Source organism: Trichechus manatus, unplaced genomic scaffold (assembly GCF_000243295.1).
Source record: "Trichechus manatus latirostris isolate Lorelei unplaced genomic scaffold, TriManLat1.0 scaffold00294, whole genome shotgun sequence".
NCBI lineage: Eukaryota > Metazoa > Chordata > Mammalia > Sirenia > Trichechidae > Trichechus > Trichechus manatus.
This window is the reverse complement of record NW_004444230.1, coordinates 719,847-742,012: the sequence shown is the minus strand read 5'-3', so window position 1 is coordinate 742,012 and position 22,166 is coordinate 719,847. Positions and strand designations below refer to the sequence as shown.

At 38.7% G+C, this 22,166-nt stretch overlaps 1 protein-coding gene across 1 annotated transcript in view; it reads right to left on the bottom strand.

The window, feature by feature from the left end:
• Nucleotides 1-22,166, bottom strand: part of LOC101354148 (signal transducer and activator of transcription 5B) — a 57,909-nt gene that overhangs the window by 25,815 nt on the left and 9,928 nt on the right. The gene's annotated exons all lie outside the window — the stretch shown is intronic.

Here is a 22,166-nt window from a genome sequence, read left to right as displayed (position 1 = left end):
AACTACCCTGACACCTCCTTAGACTCACCTGAGAATTTTTAACTCACCTGGCAGAGACTCTCAGGGATTAATTAGATTGTGGCAGCAACAATATTTTCATGTACATGGAAGGGACTAAAACTGAATCTTGCTCTAACAATATTTTCCATAACTCGGAATTTGATATAAGGCAGGACTATTTTGAATGCCATCCAAAATGATTCGGCTACTGATTTGCACAACTCTCCTACAGACTATGTTACAGCTAGGGTCCAGTGAACTGGAACTGGATTCTGTTGAACACCAGATACTGCACATGGGTGTTAGGAAACAAAAATTCCTTCTCTGCTAGCTGTAGCTGTCCGATCGCATAACATGAGCTATTTACGGTACAAGTCAGTTAGCCAACAATGAAGAGTGGGGTGGCTGCCAGTTATCTATTTTAGACTTGTGCAATGCTATAGAACATTTGAGCGGTGTACAATTTTATTTAGGGCTTTTAGGCATTAAGGCTGGGATCACTGTAAGATCACCCAAGACATCAAATTTCAATAGCTGAGAGTTTACTAGAAGAAAGACATGGATGAAAGAGCCCTCTCCAGAAGCAATTCAGCTTTATAACCAAACAGCACATCTGGAAAGCATTTAGTTATATAATATATTTTTGAAGCAAATGAAATATATTCCAAGATTTTAAAAAATCAGAACAGATACCAAATTATGTTTTTTGGATGGATGGATGAAGGGTGAAGGAATGAATGGATGAAGCTGCTTAATCACTTAAGTGTATGGAAGAACAATAAAGGAATTAAGGTATTCATCTTTCTTAATGGTAAAGAATTGGAAAGAATTAGGATGTCATGATAGCTCTCTTAATTAACACACAAATGATAACAACAGACATAAAAATTCTCTTGAATCCTGCACTCAGTAGCTGAATTGGAAGAAGGAAAATTGTGGAAAAACTTTTATCTCCTCAGAGACTCCTTCCCTGGCTACCCAGATAAAACAGTATTCTGGTCACCTCTGTCCTCTTAATCTGCTTTATTTTTCTTCATATCATTTATCACTTCCTGACATTTTATATTTCTTTACCAACTGTCTTCCCACTAGGATGAAGTCACCACGAAGACAAGTACTCTGTTTTGTTCACTGCTCTTTCTCTTGGGCCTAGAACAGTGCCTGGTACATAAGCATCCAATAATTTTTTGTTGTTGAATAAATGAACAAATACACACAATTTGGTCAAATCTATCAGTTTTTTTCAAAGTTATTATGGAACAAGAGAAGACATATGAAGACATGTGAATGAAACAGACTTCAATTTAACTGACAGATTATAATTTTATAATTTGGATAAGTCCCTGGGTGGTGCAAGCAGTTTGCACTTGACTACTAACCTACTTGACTACTGAACCCACCCAGCAGCACGTGGAAGAAAGGCTTGGCAATTTGCTTCCATAAAGATTACAGCCAAGAAAACTCCATGGAGCAGTTCTACTCTGTAACACACAGGGTTACCACGGTTTGGAATCGACTTGAGAGCAATGTTTTTTTTTTTTTTATGTTAACCATGGTCTATTTGTTCCTTAATAACATATGCCACAATTTGTGACTATTCCTTTCAGTTTTTGTTAATTTGTTTTTGTCTATTCTTCTCCACTGAACTCTAAGAAGGTTAGTGCAGGAAGCACATCTTACTACTGTGTTCCTAGCACTTAGTACAGTGGTTTGTACATGCTAAGTGGTCACTAAATATTTGCTGAGTGAATGAATACATAAATATATTTTTTACACATACTGTTGGCCAAGCACATTACTGGAGTCTATTATTGCTTTAAGAAAGAAATGTTGCTGTTGTTGTTAGGTGCCATCGAGTACATTTTGACTCACAGTGACCCCATGTGACAGAGCAGAACTGCCCCTAGGCTGTAATCTTTACTGGAGCAGATCGCCAGTGGAGTGGCTGGGTGGGTTTGAACCACCGATCTTTCAGTTAGCAGTCGAACGCTTAACCGTTGCATCACCAGGACTCCTTATAAGAAATACTATGATGATACACCACATATTTAGGGGTTCTAAATAAACTTCGTACTATTTTGTCTTAAGTTTTATATTAATTCTCAGTTTTTATCAAAGAGTGGAATGCTGAGGTCTTAGGACTTGTCAGGGTATTTTTTATGGTTTTAATTCTGTACACGTCACGGAAGTTATTTTCTAAAATATTATGCCATTTGAAGGGTAACAGCCGGTAAATATAAGGTGGCAATCACTTTGGCTTGATAAACACAATATACTTAGTTTCACTACATAAAATGCTTTGACAGAGCTGAAAAGTAGATTTTGCTTCTTATTAGTCAAAAGTGTAGAATAAAAAGTGTACTAGTTACTTAAAACCAAAAAACCAAACCCGCTGCCGTCGAGTCAATTCCGACTCATAGCGACCCTACAGCACAGAGTAGAATTGCCCCATAGGGTTTCCACAGAGCAGCTGGTGGATTTGAACTGCTGACCTTTTGGTTAGCAGCTGAGTGTACACTAAATAACTGGTACAGAATTATTTGCATTTTACTTTTTAACTACGAGTTATAGACACATGGCGCCCTGGTGGTGCAGTGGTTAAAGTGCCCAGCTGCTAGCTGAAAGGTCAGCGGTTTGAACCCACCAGCTGCTCTGCGGGAGAAAGATGTGGCGGTCTGCTTCCGTAAAGATTTACAGCCTTAGAAACCCTATGAGGCAGCTCTACTCTGCCCTATAGGGTCACCATGAATCGGAATCGACTCAACGGCAATGAGTTTGGTTTTGGTTTTGGTTTATACACACACAGAATATGAGATGACTCACTATGAGATTGTCATGTAACAATTTTAAATATCCAGTTGAAAAAAATTCAATTGTATCAATGAAACCTAGAATCTAAGTAGTGCTTTTCTTCATACACGTGAAACTTCTTCACAGACATTATCAGGCCGGGCCCGTGCCTAGCAGAAGCAGATTCCTTCCTTGCTAGTATTTACGCAGCCATCAAATGCAACTGTACACGCGCAGGGACTGTACCTCTGCCTCAATACACTTCTCTTCTGTTTATTTACAAGCAGCTCCATCTTCAGTGTGCGCTTTTGTGATGCAGAGGGAAGTGGTTTACCTTTGGTAAGTCATCATGAGGGCTCCTCTGGAGATTGGGAAATGGATTCACGATCTTATTTTTAGATGGGGACAGTTTGAACTCTGCTTAGTTGCACTGTTAGTGTTCACAAACATTCCAAACAACCTAAAACTGCTGTACTGCCTTGGATGCTGAATACTGTACTTTCTCAAGTATAAGGTATCTACCCCAACCAAAAACCCACTGCCGTCCAGTCGATTCCAACTCACAGCGACCCCGTCGGGTTTCCAAGGCTATAAATCTCTACGGAAGCAGACTGACACATCTTTCTCCCATGGAGCTGCTGGTGGTTTGGAACCACCGATCTTTCAGTTAGCAGTCAATTGCTTTAACCACAGTGCCACCAGGGCTCCTTGAGGTATCTACGTCAACATTATACATCAATATATGTCCGAGGGCGAACCAGTACACCAGTTGCCATCAAGTCGATTTCAACTGATGGGGACCCCATGTGTGTCAAAGTAGAACTGTGCTCCATAGGCTTCTCAATTGCTGATTTTTCAGAAGTAGCTCACCAGGACTTTCTTCTGAGGTGCCTCTCAGCAGACTCTATCACCAACCTTTCGGTTAGCAGCCTAACACGTTAACCGTTTGCACCACCCAGGGACTCCATCCAAGGGCTACGAAGTCCCAAGTAAACTGGACCCTTAGGCACTTGTTAATAAAAGATTCAAAGTCTGATAGCACACAAGGTTATATGCTTAATGAAAACCATAAAAATGAATATCAACATAAATAAATGATATAAGTATGAAGGGATAACTTTATCTCCATAATAAATTACTTCTTATCAGACATTTTCCCTTTTTCAAAGTAAAATATAAACTTTTATAAAGAAAAGCATTACTCTCTCCGAAGGCTTCCAAGACACACTGTGGCCAGGATTGCACCACAGCTAAGCTGTCGGGGGAGAGAAGTAGTATAGAGTGTGTGAGTGACCCCAGAGGCCACCTGAATGAATCAGTGAATGGAAGGTAATTCTAGCCTTGGGTGGAGGGTGGGAGAAGCGGGAGGTTTAAAACTGTGTGCAGAGATCTGGTTTGCTGGATTCACACATATAATTTAAAACATTTTATAATTCCTTTTCTCCATCCTACCACCACCATTGCCCCATCCCATCCCAGGGCTGAAGTCTAAAATGGGGTTAAAGTTCCAGAGATAATAGTGAACTCACCCAAATACAGTTCTACAAAAGAGTCAACCTCTTAAATCTCTCCGTGCCTTAGTTTCCTCATTTGAAAATGGGAATAATAATACTTATGTCCCTCAGGGGGTTGTTGTAAGGATGAGTTAAAATGTATAAATGCTTTAAACTGTGCCTGCACATAGGAAGTGCTCTGTAAGTACTATTAGTCTAACTTTTATAACCTTAAACACATAAATGTGGCTTCCTTCTCCCCGTCTCCAATTTTAACTCAATTCAATAAACTTCTTTTCCAAAGTCAATCCTCTACAAATAGCATTTGCTAACGGTTAAGTGCTCAGCTGTTAACTGAAAAGTTGGAAGTTCGAATCTACCCAGCAACTCTTTGGGAGAAAGACCCGGCAATCTGCTTCTGTAAAGATTACAGCTTCACAAACCATGTGGGGGCAGTTCTACTCTGTCACATGGGGTCGCTCTGAGTCGGAAATCGACTTGATGGCATCTAACAACCACAGCGACAACAACAGCGTCCTCCTTGACTGATATCCTAAGGTATAAACTTTACCCTCCTTTTGAAAGATGGCACCTTCGGTTCTTAGTCAGTCTTGCCGGCACAGGACTTCTATAGACAGGAGTCAATGGAGGGATGGAAGGTGGTGGGAAGGGCCTCGGAGGACTGTTCGCTTACCTCTGATTGAGAGAACTGAGAGTTGTGAAGGGAGGTGTGTAACAAAAGCAGACTTTGCCACAAGTATTCAACTTCAAAAAAGAAGAAAGAAAGAAAATAACATTCATTCAGACATGCTCTTCTGAGAGAAGACTAAGCCAGCTGGGAACTATGCCTTTTCCTGGTCTTTACAAGGACATATCTGACTCCTACTAATTAAAATATAAAGGCAACTAACAAAATTTGAAGTTTTCATTTATTCCACTGCTTTTATGAATTATTAGCAACAATTTCTTTAATTGTTGTGCTTTAAGTGAAAGTTTACAATTCAAGTTAGTCTCTCATACAAAAATGTATACACACATTGTTATGTGACCCTTGTTGCTCTCCCTATACTGTGACAGCACACTCCTTTCCTCCTCCTTTCCACCTCAGATTTCCCGTGTCCATTCAACCAGCTCTGACCCTCTCTGCCTTCTCATCTTGCCTCCGGACAGGAGCTGCCCATTAGTCTCATGTATCTACTTGAGCTAAGAAGCACACTCTTCACAAGTATCATTTTACGTCCCACAGTCCAGTCTAATCTTTAGCAACAAATATTTTGATTCATCTAATAAATAAAAGTAAACTTCAGACATAGTAAGATTGCACAATAAATTAAAATAATATTTACTGATGTTATTATTATTATCCATCATCCCAATTTAAGAGCTAACATTTCCTGCATGCTTACTATATTATTTATAATAACAAATACTTTTATGAATTTACTCATTTAATCTTCACAAAAACCATAGGAGGTAGACACAACTATTATCCCCACCTTACAGATGAGGAAATTGAGGCTCAGAGGTTCATTTAAATGGGACTGTAAAATGGTATAGCCATTTTGGAAAAAACAATCCTTCAGTTCTTCAAAAGGTTAAACAAAGAGTTACCATATGACCCAGCAATTCCACTCCTAGTTATATACCCAAGAGAACTGAAAACATATGTCCACACAACAACTTGTACATGAATATTCATAGCAGCATTATTCATAATAGCAACAAAAGTGGAAATAACTCAAATATCCATCAAGAGATGAGTGGATAAGCACAGTGTGGTTTACCCATACAATGAAATATTATTCAGCCAATAAAAAAGGAATGAAGTACTGATACATGCTATATACATGGATGAACCTTGGAAGCATTATATTAAGTGAAAGAAACCAGACACCAAAGGCCACATATTGTATGATTCCATTTATATGAAATGTCCAGAATAGGCAAATCCATAGAGACAGAAAGCAGATAGTGGTTGCCAGGGGCAGAGGGAAGGGGGAATGGGGAGTGACTTCTATGGGTATGGGGTTTCTTGGTGGGGTGATGAAAATGGGCCCCACTGGGTGGCACAAATAGTTAAGTGCTTGGCTGCTAACTGAAAGATTGGCAGTTCAAGTCCACCCAGAGGCACCTTGAAGGAAGGCCTGGCAATCTACTTCCAAAAAATTAGCCATTGAAAACCTACGAAGCACATTTCTACTCTGACACACATGGGATTGCCATGAGTCAGAACAGACTCTATGGCAACTGGTCTTGGATGGTTGCACAACACTGTGAATATACGAAAAGCCACTGAGTCGTACACTTTAAAAGGGTGACTTTTATGGTACGTGATTATATCTCAATAAGGCTATTACTTAAAAAGAGAAAGAGAGAGGTTAATTGCTTGTCTCACGTCCCACACTACTAAGTGGCAACGCCTGGACTGGATCTCTAAGCAGTCTGGCCCCAGAGCCTGGCTTCTGCCACTGCACCATGCTGCCTTTGTCCTGAGGACTGTGGTGGTTTGTTGTATTATTCTCTATATGCTTCTGTGTGCTTGTTGTATTTCATAATTTAAAGAAAGAAAATAATGAGAAATTAGAATAAGAAACCTACAAGTGAGAGGCTCTGGTTTTGGCAAAGGCGAGGGCTAGTTCGAAGACGAAATAGAAGTACAGAAGCATCGTTTTTGATCTGAAAAGTGTAAGGCAAAGAAACACAATTCAGAACTGTCAGACTTATCATCAGGAGCCCTGGTGATGCAATGGTTAAGTGCTCGGCTGCTAACCAAAAGGTCGGCAGTTCGAACCCAGCAGTGGCTCTGCGGGATACAAGACCTGGCGATCTGCTCTCATAAAGATTACAGCCTAGGAAACCCTATGGGGCAGTTCTACTGTCCCACAGGGATGCTATGATTTGGAATCAACTCGACAGCACACAACAAACATCATCACCGTCTAATGACTAAAGGACTTTGGATAGAATATAAAGAGCAAGTTCCCTGGCTGTGTTTACTGCTTTACTGCCAATACCAACAACATTATTATGTGTATTAAGTAGTAGTGGTTACCTAGTTGTAGGGACTTAAAGGGACAAAAAATATTAACTAGTAGTAATGAAGGAGTAAGACTTTGTTCATATTAAAATTGGTGTAACATCAAGTAAGAAGGTTAGAGTAAAATTACCCCATCGAGAAGTAGGTCAATACCACAGCCATCTGCTCTTTAAAAAAAATTCTGAACGCTGCCTTATAAGCAATCAGGAAGGCATTTCTCTAACAAAATCAGATTATTAAACAGATGGGAAGAAAAGGAATAAAAGTATTTGGCTCTCAAAGAAACAAACAAGGAAAAATTTGCCCAGGCAACATAGATATGATAATATTCTGGGAAGACAATCAGTCATAAATCTTTATGTCACAGCCAAGTCATTACATATTACATTAGAAAGAAAGGGAGGAGGGAAGGAAGGTATTTGCCAAATATAAAAACAAAGTTTTAATCAGTGGGTTACCATATATTTAAAACTCTCACCTAATTATATCTTAGGCAAAAATACACGATTTCAAAAATAGATTCAAACAAGGATCATCATAGCTGCAAAAACTATTAGGTGACAGTTGTTGGGGAACAGGATAGTCATACAGTCTCAAAGTATTGACCCACATATTATTTATTATCCACCATCCGTCGGACACTTTGTCGTACTGTGGTGGCTACCAAGTTGCTCTGATGCTGGAAGCTATGCCACTGGTATTTCATATACCAGCAGGGTCACCCATGGTAGACAGGTTTCAGTGGAGCTTCCAGATTAAGACAGACTAGGAATAAGGGACTGGCGATCTATTTCCAAATATTAGCCAATGGAAACCCTAGGGAGCACAATAGACTATTGTTCGATATAGTGTTGGAAGATGAGCCTCTTAGGTTGGAAGTCACAGAAACACACAGTGGCCACACAAATGGACCCGAGCATGTCAACAATTGTGAAGATGGTGCAGGACTGAGCAACATTATCCTAGGGGATAATTAAAAATTTAAAAAGAGCTCTGAAGGACATTATTGGGACAATTGAGAAAATTTGAATATGGCATGTATATTAGATATTATTGTATCAATGTTAAATTTCTTGAGAGTGGTAATGGGATTGAGGTTAACAGTACACATAGGAGAATGCCTTTGTTCTTTGTAGACACATACTGAAGTATTTAAACGGTAAATGGTCATGATGTCTGTAACTTGCTTTTAAGAGGAGAAAGGGAAGGAGGGGGAGGGAGGGGGGAGGAAACAGGATGATAAAGCAAATGCAACAAATGTTAGCAATTGGTCGATCTAGGTGAGGGGTATATGGGTGTTCATTGTTCTGTTCTTTCAACTTCTCAGTAACTTTAAACTTTTGAAAATCAAAATTAAGTGCAAAAATTCCAAAAGAGACAAACAAAGCAATGAGAGTAGAGGTTTGACTCTCATCTCGAAATTGTCCCTGGCAGTATATGAACACCTGGAGTTTTCAGACTTTGTCCTGCAGCTGGTAGGACGCTGTCCCTCAAATTGGGGCCCCTCACGCCAGACTGGCCCACAGTTTGAATGGGCGCTTATTACCTTAGTGCCGAAATCCAGCAAGCAACCTGAACAACCTATTTGGGAAGAAGCTACGTTACTACCATTTCCCAGACGACTAAAAACATTTCTTGTAGCCCACAAATAATGGCCATCTGCATGACGGAAAAATAAGAACTGATCTGAGGCTGCCATGTAGTCCTATATCATTTATACAGGCAGTCCCTGGATTATGAACGAGTTCCATTCTTAAATCTGTCTTTAAATAGAATTTGTATGTAAGTTAGAACAGTTAAGTACGGTTTGTATCTAATGTCAGTTAGTTAAATGCTTGTCTTAGTATATAGCATATAGTGTACCTTTCTATGAATAAAACACATTAGAGAAACACTTCCAGATACACTAAAACAAGTTTAACATAATAATACAACAATAATAATAAGGAGCCCTGGTGGCGCAGTGGTTAAGAACTTGGCTGCTAAACAAAGGTCGGCAGTCCGAATCCACTAGCCAGCAGCTCCTTGGAAACCCTATGGGGCAGTTCTACTGGGTTCTATAGGATTGCTATGAGTCAGAATTGACTTGATGGCACACAACAAGAATAGCAATAATAATAATGTTTTGATGGGTTCTGCAAGGTAGCACCACCCATTTGTTGTTACAAACCATTGTACATACCTTTAATTTTAAATATAATAGGCTTTATTCTAACTATGGGTTGTATGTAAGTCAAACGTTCATAACCCGGGGACTGTCTGTATATGAAAGCTTTAAACTTTCTAAGAATTCTCTGTTGGCTTCAGAATTTCTAACGAAGGTTTATATCTCTACTTACTTTGTACTGCTAATCAAGATGAACTCAAAATGGGTCTCTCGTACAATTTGAATCCTTTAGTTCAGGGAAAAAAAACCCTCAGCCACTATAAAATACTGAGTTTCTGTACTATTATGTGAAATATAATCCCCTCCCTCTTATTTTGAAGTTAAAAACGAAAACACAGGCAATTTACTAATTGATCTATATATGTTCCCAATATTTTCCTCATTAAAGTTCACAGCTTTCATCTTAACAATGAGAATTACAGTACTAAGTTTCCACTTGGCAAAATTTGCTTTGGAGAGCACCTTACATGAGGTCAACTCCCAGGGACAATGGTAGGACAGTATAATATACAGTAGTGAGAAACGGGAAATAACCTAAATGTCCCAAATAGGCAGATGATTAGATATAATACTCTAATGTGACAGAATATGATACAACTATTTAAATTAAGTATAAAGATTATGTTGAAAAATAAAGGTCATGTAGACACATTTTAAAAGTATAAATAAATGTTAAATGAAAAGTGTACACAATGTATATGCTAGAACAATAACTATCAGAGAAAGGTTAAAAGGAATATATACAGTTTAAGCGACAGGGTTTTGGTACAATTCTTTGTAAAGTTCTTTGATTTACTAAATTTTGTTTAAAACGTAAAACTGACATGTAAATTTAATTATCATGGGCAATTTATGCTACATACCATCCCACGGAAGCCAAGTATAAAGGTACATATAAAGGGTACAGGAAGAAGTACTTCCCAACATGACAGTAAACAGGTTATAACACTTTCTTACAAACTAGGTATTCTTGATTTGCATAGGGTGCAAAATAGTAAAAATTCATAATTATAAAGTATTTTAAAGAAGAAATGCATTTCTATCACTTTCAAATACATAAAGTGCGTTTTCAAGTAGTGGTTCAAGACTACTAATAGTTAAGATTAATTTGCAATTTTGACACCTACTTTTATTTAAATCCTTTAAAATGTCTTATGCTCGATAACTTTATATTATTCTTTTGTTTAATAAACCCTTCTTTGAGAATTAGATAAAAGTAAATGGCACAAAAACATATTTTGAAGTATTTTCTACTGAAATGACATGATGTCTGAGATAGGCTATCAGATAGTACAGAAGAAACAAGTGTGTGTGGGGAGGTGAAAAAAGATTAACAAAACGCTGGTAATTTTGAACTTGAGTGATAAATATATGGAAATTCATTATATACTATTCTCTCTTATTTTGTATGTGTGTGAAAACTTTCATACCAAAAAATTAAGAAAACCAAAAAAAAAAGAAAAGAAAGAAATAGGTAAACTGGAACTCAGACTAGGGTGAAGATTTATGACTTCAGACATACTAAGTATAGAATAGAGGAGGTTTTTAGTGATTTCTGAAAGAAATCCAGAAAATAGAAAAGAAAAAAAAAGCATTTGGAAGGAACATACTTTAAGACAAAAAAATTACACATACTTAGGTTCATTTTTGGCTTTTTTTCCCCATCTTTGTCCCTTGCCAAACTTGTACCAGGTATAAATAGAATGAACTACACAGAAAACCACTCACAACAGTACAAGAATTCCCTTTTCAAAAAATACACTTCCCTTACCCCTAATCACATACCTGAACAAAATTGGCCTGCGTTAAGGTCCATGATATTTCAAGAGTAATAACTAAAGGCCTTTAGACAATTATAGTTACAAGATCAGATCCCAGAAAGATTCAGCTGTTGGTTCCCAATTTAACGTGTACTCAAAGGCTAACAGAACTGGGGGGGGGGGTGGATTTCCTGTTTTGTTGATATCAACTTATTTTGTGCCAAGAACCTACACCTACAACCAAAACAGGGTTTGAACTACCTCCTGTAATACCACCAGGATTCTTCATCGTCTCAGGAAGGTTTTTAGATCAGATCAGCTTCCAAAGACAGAAGACAAGTCCCACAGGATAATCTTGCTAAGGAAGCCTGGGAATAATTCTCCCTACGTTACTCCCTCCACCACCCATCTGTTAGTTTTTCACACAGTGGTGGCTTTTGTGTTTCTGTGATGCTGGAAGCTATACTGCTAGTATTTCAAATACCAGCAGGGTCACCCATGGTGGACAGGTTTTAGCAGAGGTCCCAGAATAAGACAGATTAGGAAGAAAGGCCTGGTGATCTACTTCCAAAAATTAGCCTATGGATCACAACAGAATACTATTCGATACAGTGCTGGAAGATTAACCCCCTAGGTTGGAAAACCAAACCTGTTTCCACTGAGTTGATTCCAACTCATAGTGACCCTATAGCAACCCTACAGGACAGAGTAGAACTGCCCCACAGGATTTCCAAAGAGTGGCTGGTGGACTCAAACTGCTGACCTTTTGGTTAGCAGCCATAGCTCTTAACCACTGCACCACCAGGAAGGCACTCAAAATACACAGTAGTCACAACAGACTTGAGCATACCAACGATTGCGAAGATGGCGCAGGACCAGCAATGTTTCATTCTGTTGTACATGAGGCTGCCGTGAGGTGCAGCCGACTTGACGGCAACTAACAACACCATTACTCCCTACATCTTTTATAGACATCAATATTGACCCTCTCCCAACAATCTTTGCTATTAATGATAAACCTGGGAAAGAGACCAATAATATGTTGGGAAAGAACATCTAACCATAAAACCCAAACCACATGCAGAAGAATATCTTTCCTTACAGACAGTTACTTGAATACACAAATAACAAAAAAAAAAAAAAATTAATCTAAGTAGGTTTTGGTTAAAATAATGAAAGACTAAAATCTCCTTTAAGAGAGAAATGGTGTTATATTGGGTGCCATACACTGGGTGATATTCCATTTATGAAGCCAGACTTCAGCTTTCTGAAGATAATGCCACTGCGTGGGGTATAATACCTATGTTTAAGTAAAACATTGTGCGGTAGAAAAGGTGGATCCAACAATAGGGTGGCAGGTGTGGTAAGCTAACTCTAATTATGAGGAGAAATGCATTTAAATAAAAAGCTCACGTCTTAGAAAATTAAAATGTTTGCTCTGTCAGGAAGAAAAAGGTGATACAGCTATAAGAAGTAATATCAATTTCAGAACATTTAATGTTCAGATGAATTAAAATTGTGCACAAAGTAATTGTTCACATTTATTACAGCATTAACTCTGGGACTTTCCAATAAAAATGCAACTACTTTTGCTAAAACAAACTACTTTTCTAGAAACTGATTCTCTCTATGTATCTATTGGAATCCCTACACACAACTTAGCAGGGTTAACTTGAGTGTACGTTCCTGTAACACACAGCTGATGCACTTAAAGACTCCCATCTCTTAACTAACAGCTTATGCCCCAAGACATCAGCCAGGATAACGGCACAGCCCTTCTGTGTATACGTTCTTCATGGGCTACACTGTTACAGGAAGAAGCAAAGAGCAGCGATTTCCTTCCAAAAGGTCAGCTGCCTCAGACAGACCAAACAGAAAGCAGTTCATTCTTGCCAACTTCCCCTCCTGCTTCAGCAGTAAGTACGCAACAGCATTTGGTTTCCAGTAAAGCTCCAAAGAAAAACAAATGTGAGACCCAGAATATATGCAACATAAGCATCTCACTTGACTTAATTTAAGACAATGAGATCACATGGAGCTGTATTTTTTTAAACAGCTGAAGAACTGTTAAGCACTGCCAGATTCAATGTGGAATTAAACATGAGGAAAAGGACAGGGTTGGAACCATGCTAAATTTTATACTAATGCTCTAGAAATCTCCACCTAAAAATAAGATGGTATTTTGGTTATAATAAATCTGACAACATACAAGAGTCCTGGTTGACTGATACAAAAATAAAGTTTCAGCTTTCTTCTTCTCAAACTAAAGTCAAATCAGACGTTGTTCAACATGCTAGAGCACTGGCTGGTTCAATGCTGACAACCAGGAAAACAAAAAACCAGTTGCCATCCAGTTGATTCCGACTCATGGCAACCCCATGAGTGTCAGAGTACGACTGTGCTCCACAGGGCTTTCACTGGCTGATTTTTTCAGAAATAGATTACCAGACCTTCCTTCCAAGGCACCACTGGGAGAACTTGAACCTACAACCTTTTGGTTAGCAGCCAAGTGCATTAACCATTGGCACCACTCAGGGATGAAGCACATAGACAATGAATATATAGTTTCTTACATTCGATGTGGACTGTACAACTAATAATAAAAGGGGAAGAGGACAGAAAATACAATTTTTAATCTTCTTTAGGTAGTAACCCTGAATAGTTACAGAACAATATTGAGGAAGCCCGCCCCCAAAGAAACAAGTATTCTTGCATAGACTTCTTTAATTTAAGAAGCATTAAACTGCACAAAAGACTATGCATTCAATATTCCTAGAGGCGGCAATGTTAGATCCTTTGGGGCATAAAAATGAAGGAGAGGAAAGGAAAGAATGAAGATTTAAAACATCTGCTCAACCAGATCAGTTCCCGGGTGCACTATCTACATACAACTTGTAAGAAAATGTAATGGGTCCTTTGGAAGGGCTCCTACAGCGTGCCATAGGGTTCTATGGGATTTCTAACTCACTAGTTTCAAGTTGTGCTGGCAACCAAGACACCACGCATTTTGTGAGACAAGCTCTCGTTCTAAAAATTCTTAACTTTGAAGACAGAGAGTATTCAACCCTATTCTGAGAATACCTCATTTGAAACAAAGACAGTTTGGAGTTGGAGGGAAAACTTGTTAGTTTGTTACACATGCTAAATTAATTACTGCTACTCACACAAGAAACTGTTCCATGTTGGAAACTAAATAAACTACTTAACTTCCAAGCCTTTCCAATATTTAATAAGCAAGCTTCAAAAAACAGCAAAGGGAATTCGATTGGGAATGGAGAAGAAGAAAAGAGTACTGGGCTCTAACACATGTTGTGTGCACTTTATATGCACCCTCATTCAATTCTCACAACAACCCTGTGAGGCAGTATTATTATTATCCGCATTCTACAGATGAGGAAACAGGCTTAAGAGTTAGGAAATCCTCCCAATGTCCCAGAGCAAGTAAGTGAAGGAGTTGTAATCACCACCTGGGCAGTCCAATTCTGGAGCTCATGTTCTCAACCGTCATGCTGTACTTATTATTAAAAATCCTCACCTAACTAAATGAATTTTTGCTGACAATGACACCTGTGGCTTGAGACTGTTCTACAATAAAAGCTACAAAGTTAACTAATACAAAGTTCAACTCATAAATAGGTACAAAAAGATTATTTGACAGTCAGGAAAAAAAAAGCTTTAAGTTGAACCCCCTTCCCCAAGGGTCAGAGAGTATCAAGATGACAAACCTTCAAACACAACCAAAGGAAGCCATCTTAGGGGTTGGGTGGTTCATCTTCATTCTTCTAAGTCACTCAGAAATTAGCTACAAGCCATAGACTGTAAAAGGGTGTGGGAGGAGAATAACGAGAAGAAACGTCCTGGGTGCGGTTAACTTTCCAATGAGGCCAAAACCTAGATCCTGACCACTTGTGACCAGAATTAACACAGTGACATTTCCTATAAGAGGTGGAGCTGTTAGAGTTGTTGTATTTGTTCCCAAATTCCTTACTGGGTTTCTATTAGATACATTATCATCCATCACCAATATTTATCACTGATCATCCGAAACCCAGGTTTTCTGCTGACAGAAAACATTTCTCAGAGAGGCACAATATCATTAATGCAAATTGAGAAAACAACATCTGACATATTCTAGTGGGTGAGAGAAGACAGTGAAGGATAACTGAACTCAGTTGTCATCTAGATAATTGTTCTAATTATACCAATAATTAAACGTCAACTTATCTAATGCTGATCTGCATATAAAGTTGCAGAGAAAGTATAATTGATAAATTCCTGCCACAACTGTAAGCACTAATATGACAAAGGAGCCCTGGTGGCGCAGTGTTTAAGAGCTTGGCTGCTAAACAAAAAGTCGGCTGTTTGAATTCACCAGCTGCTCCTTGGAAACCCTACGGGGCAGTTCTACTCTGCCTTATAGGGTCACTATGCGTTGGAATTCACTCGATGGCAACAGGTTTTTTTTTTTTTTTTTAATATGATAAACATAGAAATAACTAAGTTACTGAACACAGTATACATTAAATATTAGTTGAATGCTAGCAGATCATCTGGGTCACCAAGCCATGACACTAAGTAGTAGTTACTCTAATGTGGAAGACAACATCTGAATTTAACAACATGTCAAGGGTAAATTTGGGGCCCAGACATGTGGCAATTCCATACTCCTATGAAATGTACCTCACATAATTTCTGACACCTTTAGCTAGAAATAGAATTAAGACGATACTTGTATCCTATGCCTTTTATCATTTTGATCATCCCACTTTCAAAAGATGGCATGCTTTACCCCTCTAGAATTAAAATCTACCCCGAACTCTAAAGAACCAAAACCCTAAGAACCAAAGCAAGTCTGAGTTATCTATTGTTTAACCACTAGACTGTAAGCTATTCCAGGACAAGAATCATGTCTCATTCATTTTGATTTCCCCAGAACAGGACTTGGTACATGGTAGGCATTCACTAATTGTTTGTTAAATTAAGCAGAATTTTGGGAGACCTCCATGTTTCAAAATAACCTAAATTTGGGGAAACAGGTGGTAGATCAGTTATTTCCTTCAAGATGTTATTTTTAACACTGTGGAGGTCATTAACTTGAATCCTTATTACAGGAATAATGGGGCTGAATCATACTTTACAGAAACTGTGACAGAGGTTTTGACTCATCATTGCTGCTAATCAAGGTAAATAAAATCACAAGTTGCACCATTCCATAAACATTGTGATGTTTGTAAAATAGATCTAACACCTGGATCTACATCTAGCAGCAATTTCAAAGAGAGAATTACACGAAGTATGATGATGCTAACATGAGCTGAGAGTCCAGAGACAGCTTCTTCTCTATGCAAACTAAACTGTTTCTTTTAATTATGTCGCAAGAAAGAATCTGACCATAAACGGAAGCATGGTGTTTATCAATAATTTACTCCTTTGGTTACCATGTATACCACTAAATAGAATCCAAAAGATTTATTATTGTGCCAGAACAAGATGATGAGGTTCTACATCCAGAATTAACGTTAGAAGGATGACTCAGCACCAGTGACATCAATCTGATGGACACTGAACCTATTTTGTATCTCCTGAGAGGTCTCCAACTACAAGACAGAATGCCAGCTCAGGAAGATGCTTCAGTAAATACAGGCACCTTTGACTACAGACTGTGTTTCATTCAAGATGTATTTCCATGCAGCAAAGTAAATTTAGCAAATGAAAATATAGTCTTGACTCGCTATGGATGTCCCCTACCCCTGCCAAAAATCACAAGCTGTTTGCTTAAAAGCTGTCACTAATTAGCAGCTGCTGCTGTAAAGAAAACCAAAGCTGGTGCCAATAAAAGCATATTGAACTGAAAGAGGGCCCTATGACAAGCAATGGGAAATGTGAGAATCTATTTTTGACTAGTAAACTTTACAAATACTGGCAACCTAAGTTGAGAGAATTGAGGCCTGGGCAATAATGGCAATACATGTCTATTCATATTTAAACAGGAAGAACTAGAAGATTCTCCTAACACATCCTCAAAGTCAACAGAATTACCAGGGTACTGAGGTTCGAACCATTTCCACCTTTCCAAGAGGACCCAATCTTGGTTTTACAGAGTTTTTCATTGTCAGTACTTCTGTCCCTGGCAAACTAACACCTGCATTTGCAGATATCATAAAATTATACTTTAAAATACCTTTCATATTCTGTCTACGGGCTCCAGCCCAAACTCTTATGGTTCTGAATCTAATTTTTGATCCTCCATTTTACAGGTTGAAAAAATGGAATCAGGGAAAGCAGAAACGATCTGCGAAATGTGTATGCCCAGGAGCTATAGTGGTAGAAAGCCAGTCACCTGCCTACCTCTACATTCAATGCTCTGCTTCAGAGGTTCTTGAAGAGTCCACAGCCCAAGATCCCACTTGAAAGCAAAGTCCAATAGATTAATTTTTTAATCATTTTCCAAGGGTTTCCCACTCTTTTCATTTCTTTACCAATCAGATCTCCTAGTATTTTTATCTTTTTCCTCAACAAGTTAGTTTCTATCCTTAAAAAAAAAGTAAGGATATTTCTCCGTAGTTTTAGCTCTCTTACTCCTTTTTCCCTTTCCCTCCAGGTGGACTGCTAGAGAACTATAACTGTTTTACTTACGGTTTGGACCACAGGGTCAGGTTGTCTTTCTAGCAACTGCTCAGAAAAACGAGAATGGAAAAGAAAGAAGGCAGGAAGGGAGGGAGGACAGGGAGAAGAGAGGGACAGAAGGACAGGAATGAAAGGAAAGGGAAGGGAAGGAAAGGGCAGGAGGAAGGAAAGAAGAAAGGAAGGGAAAAGAAATGAGTATGAGCATATAATTTCTTCATGAAGTTTCAATCAAAACCTCTCTTGTAGCTGAGGTCCCTTATATAGAGTTTGTCCTAATGTCTGTATAAACAATTATAACAATGTACCAGTGATTTTCCAGTCCATAATCAGGCTATAAGAAGAACAATTTGCTTCATGGAACGTGGAGAAAGACTAATCTCTGATATTACTGTCAGTACAGACTTATCAGCAAGACTTGGAGGAGATAAATCTACAGACATACAGATTAGGAGTCATGTTTCCAAAGTTTTAATAACCCCCTAGTGGTATGCAACAAGCTGGTGAATTAAATTGTCTTTGGATACTTCTTGTTTATGCGTAACTGGTTCGGTCTAGGTACAAAGAGAAAGCCAAAAACTAGGGGGAAAAAAAATTGCCTTGTCCATCTCCAAGCAAATGCATTATTTAAAAAAAGCCATTTCTTCCATCATGAATGCTGAAACCCAAAGGAGACAAAGAGACTTTGGCTTTCCTTTTTTCTTCTTTCTTTCACAGTGAAGAGCACACTTTCAGACCTTTTGAGGGCTGAAGCAGTCGTTGGATACACCTTCTGTATTGCGATTATAGGGGAATAAGCAGAAACAAGGTTTCTTCAACACCAACTAATGCTTTTCAACATAATCGGAGAACATCTCTCTACCATAAACAAATGTAATTGGATCAACCCTCTCATAGAAATAAGTATTTATTTAACAAATATTTATTAAGCACCTATTACATACCAGGTTCTGTTCTAGGTACTGAAAATACAGCAGTGAAAAACTGGACATACCTTCACAGAACTTAAATTCTGGTATCTAATATTAAATACATTAAAGTTTAAATAAATACACGTTGTTGTCGTTAGGCGCCGTTGAGTAAGTTCCGACTCATAGCGACCCTATGTACAACAGAATGAAACACTGCCCGGTCCTGCGCCATTCTCACAATCGTTGCTGTTTGAGACCACTGTTGCAGCCACTGTGTCAATCCATCTCACTGAAGGTCTTCCTCTTTTTCGCTGATCCTCTACTTTACCAAGCAGGTTGTCTTTCTCCAGGGACTGGTCTCTCCTGACAACATGTCCAAAGTACTTGAGATGAAGTCTTACTATCCTTGCTTCTAAGGAGCATTCTGGCTGTACTTCTTCCAAGACAGATTTATTCGTTTTCTGGCAGCCCATGGCATATTCAATATTCTTCACGAACACCATAATTCAAAGGCATCGATTCTTCTTCAGTCTTCCTTATTCACTGTTCAGCTTTCACATGCATATGAGACGAATGAAAATACCATGGCTTGGGTCAGGCACACCGTAGTCCTCAAAGTGACATCTTTGCTTTTTAACACTTTAGAGAGGACTTTTGCAGCCAATTTGCCCTATGCAATATGTCATCTGATTTTTTGACTGCTGCTTCCATGAGCACTGATTGTGGATCCAAGCAAAATGAAATCCTTGACAACTTCAATCTTTTCTACATTTATTATGATGTTGCTTATTGGTCCAGCTGACAGGATTTTTGTTTTCTTTATGTTGAGGTGTAATCCATACTCATGGCAGTAGTCTTTGATCTTCATCAGTAAGTGCTTCAAGACCTCTTCCCTTTCAGTAAGCAAGGCTGTGTTATCTGCATATTGCAGGTTGTTAATGAGTCTTCCTCCAATCCTCATGCTGCGTTCTTCTTCATATAGTCTAGCTTCTTGGATTATTTGCTGAGCATACAGACTGAATAAGTATGGAAAGGATACCACCCTGACGCACACCCTTCCTGATTTTAAACCACGCAGTATCCCCTTGTTCTGTTTGAACGGCTGCCTCTTGGATTATGTACAGGTTCCACATGGGCACAATTAAGTGTTCTGGAATTCCCATTCACTGAAATGTTATCCATAATTTGTTATGATCCACACAGTCGAATGCCTTTGCATAGTCAATAAAACACAAGTAAACATCTTTCTGGTATTCTCTGCTTTTATTCAAGATCCATCTGACATCAGCAATGATATCACTCATTCCCTGTCCTCTTCTGAATCTGGCATGAATTTCTGGCAGTTGCCTACAGATGTACTATTGCAACCACTTTTGAATTATCTCCAGCAAAATTTTACTTGCATGTGATATTAATGATATTGTTTGATAATTTCTGCATTCTGTTGGATCACCTTTCTTTGGAATGAAACTGCCTTCCAAATTTCCTGGCACAGATGAGTGAGTGCTTCCAGCGTTTCATCCGTTTGTTGAAACATCTCGATTGGTACTCCATCAATTCCTGGAGTCTTGTTTTTTGTCAATGCCTTCAGTATAGCTTGGACTCCTTCCTTCAGTACCATTGGTTCTTGATCATATGCTACGTCCTAGGCTGTAATGTTTACAGGATGTGAGGATGGCACAGGACCAGGCAGTGTTTTGTTCTGTTGTACACAGGGTCGCTATAAGTCAGAACCCACTCAAACAACAAACAACAACAACAGTGACTCTGTGTATTCCTGACATCTTCTTTTGATGCTTCCTGCGTTGTTCAATATTTTGCCCATTGTTTTTGTTGTTGTTAGGTGCCATTGAGTCGGTTCTGACTCATAGTGACCCTGTACGACAGAGTAGAACTGCCCCACAGAGTTTCCAAGGAGCAGTCGGTAGATTTGAACTGCCGACCTTTTGGTTAGCAGCCGAGCTCTTAACCAGAATCCTTCAATATTGCAACTTGAGGCTTGAATTTTTTCTTCAGTTCTCTCAGCTTGAGAAATGCTGAGCATGTTCTTCCCTTTTGGTTTTCTAACTCCAGGTCTTTGAACATTTCATTAGAATACTTTACTTCATCTTCTCAAGCTGCCCTTTGAAATCTTCTGTTCAGCTCTTTTACTTCATCATTTCTTCCATTTGCTTTAGCTACTCTACATTCAAAAGCAAGTTTCAGAGTCTCTTCTGACATCCATTTTTGGTCTTTTCTTTCCTTCCTGTCTTTTTAATGACCTTTTGCTTTCTTCATGTATGATGTCCTTGATGTCAGACACATTATACTACGCTAATTTTTTAGAAATTATCTTCTCTTTATTTCTGCTGGGAGAAAAGGATACCACCTGAATATTACAGAATCTTATAGGTAAACAACAAACTCCCCAATACTGTGGGGGAAAAAATTAAAGGCATCTCAACAAAGTTAGACTAACAAGGGTAGCTTCACTGGCTTTTGTGAAAGCCTTGGCAATACGAAAGCAATTTCTGAGAACACCAGGACATCTGTTCATCCCTGTTGAAAGTTGATCATCTTTATGGAGCTATAGCATGTGCAGAACTAATCAAATAATTCTACAGTTAAAATCATTTTAGTGTGGCAGTAGTCCAGCTTGTCCAGGCTACAGTTTTATTTTTGAGGATAACTTTCATGCTTGCCACAATCAAATCAAATCACTTATCTTTCAAAGATGATTTACAGATCCAATCTCCATAAGCTTCTCAAAATATGGAGCATAGAGTTAAAAATTCAGAGGGACTCAAGTTCCTACCCACAAACACACAGCAGCAAAAGGCAGAAGGTAGGCAGCACATGTGTAGCCTCTTCTTTTCCAGAAAGAATAAAGTATAGGACAAATTCTTTTAAAACAACAAATACTATCATGGAAACTTCTGTATAGCAAAAAATCTTGAAATACCAGAAAATGTCTCACTTTTTCCTCAATTCAACATGACAATCTCTTGTGGAATCAATAAAATGAATTTTAAGACAAAAGAATCACGGCCATCTAAGATGCATCAATTGGTCCCTACCCACCTAGAGCAAAGGAGAATGAAGAACACCATGCACACAAGGAAACAATTAGCCCAAGAGACAGAAAGGGCCACTTAAACCAGAGACTTCATTAGCCTGAGACCAGAAGAACTAGATGGTGCCCAGCTACCACAATGACCTCCCTGACAAGGAACACAACAGAGAGTCCCTGATGGAGCAGGAGAAAAGTGAGACGCAGAACTCAAATTCTAGTAAAAAGACCAGACTTAAAGGTTTGATTGAGACTGGAGGGACCCTGGAAGATGTGGCCCCCAGGCTCTCTGTTAGCCCAAAACTAAAACCATTCCCAAGGCCAACTCTTCAGAC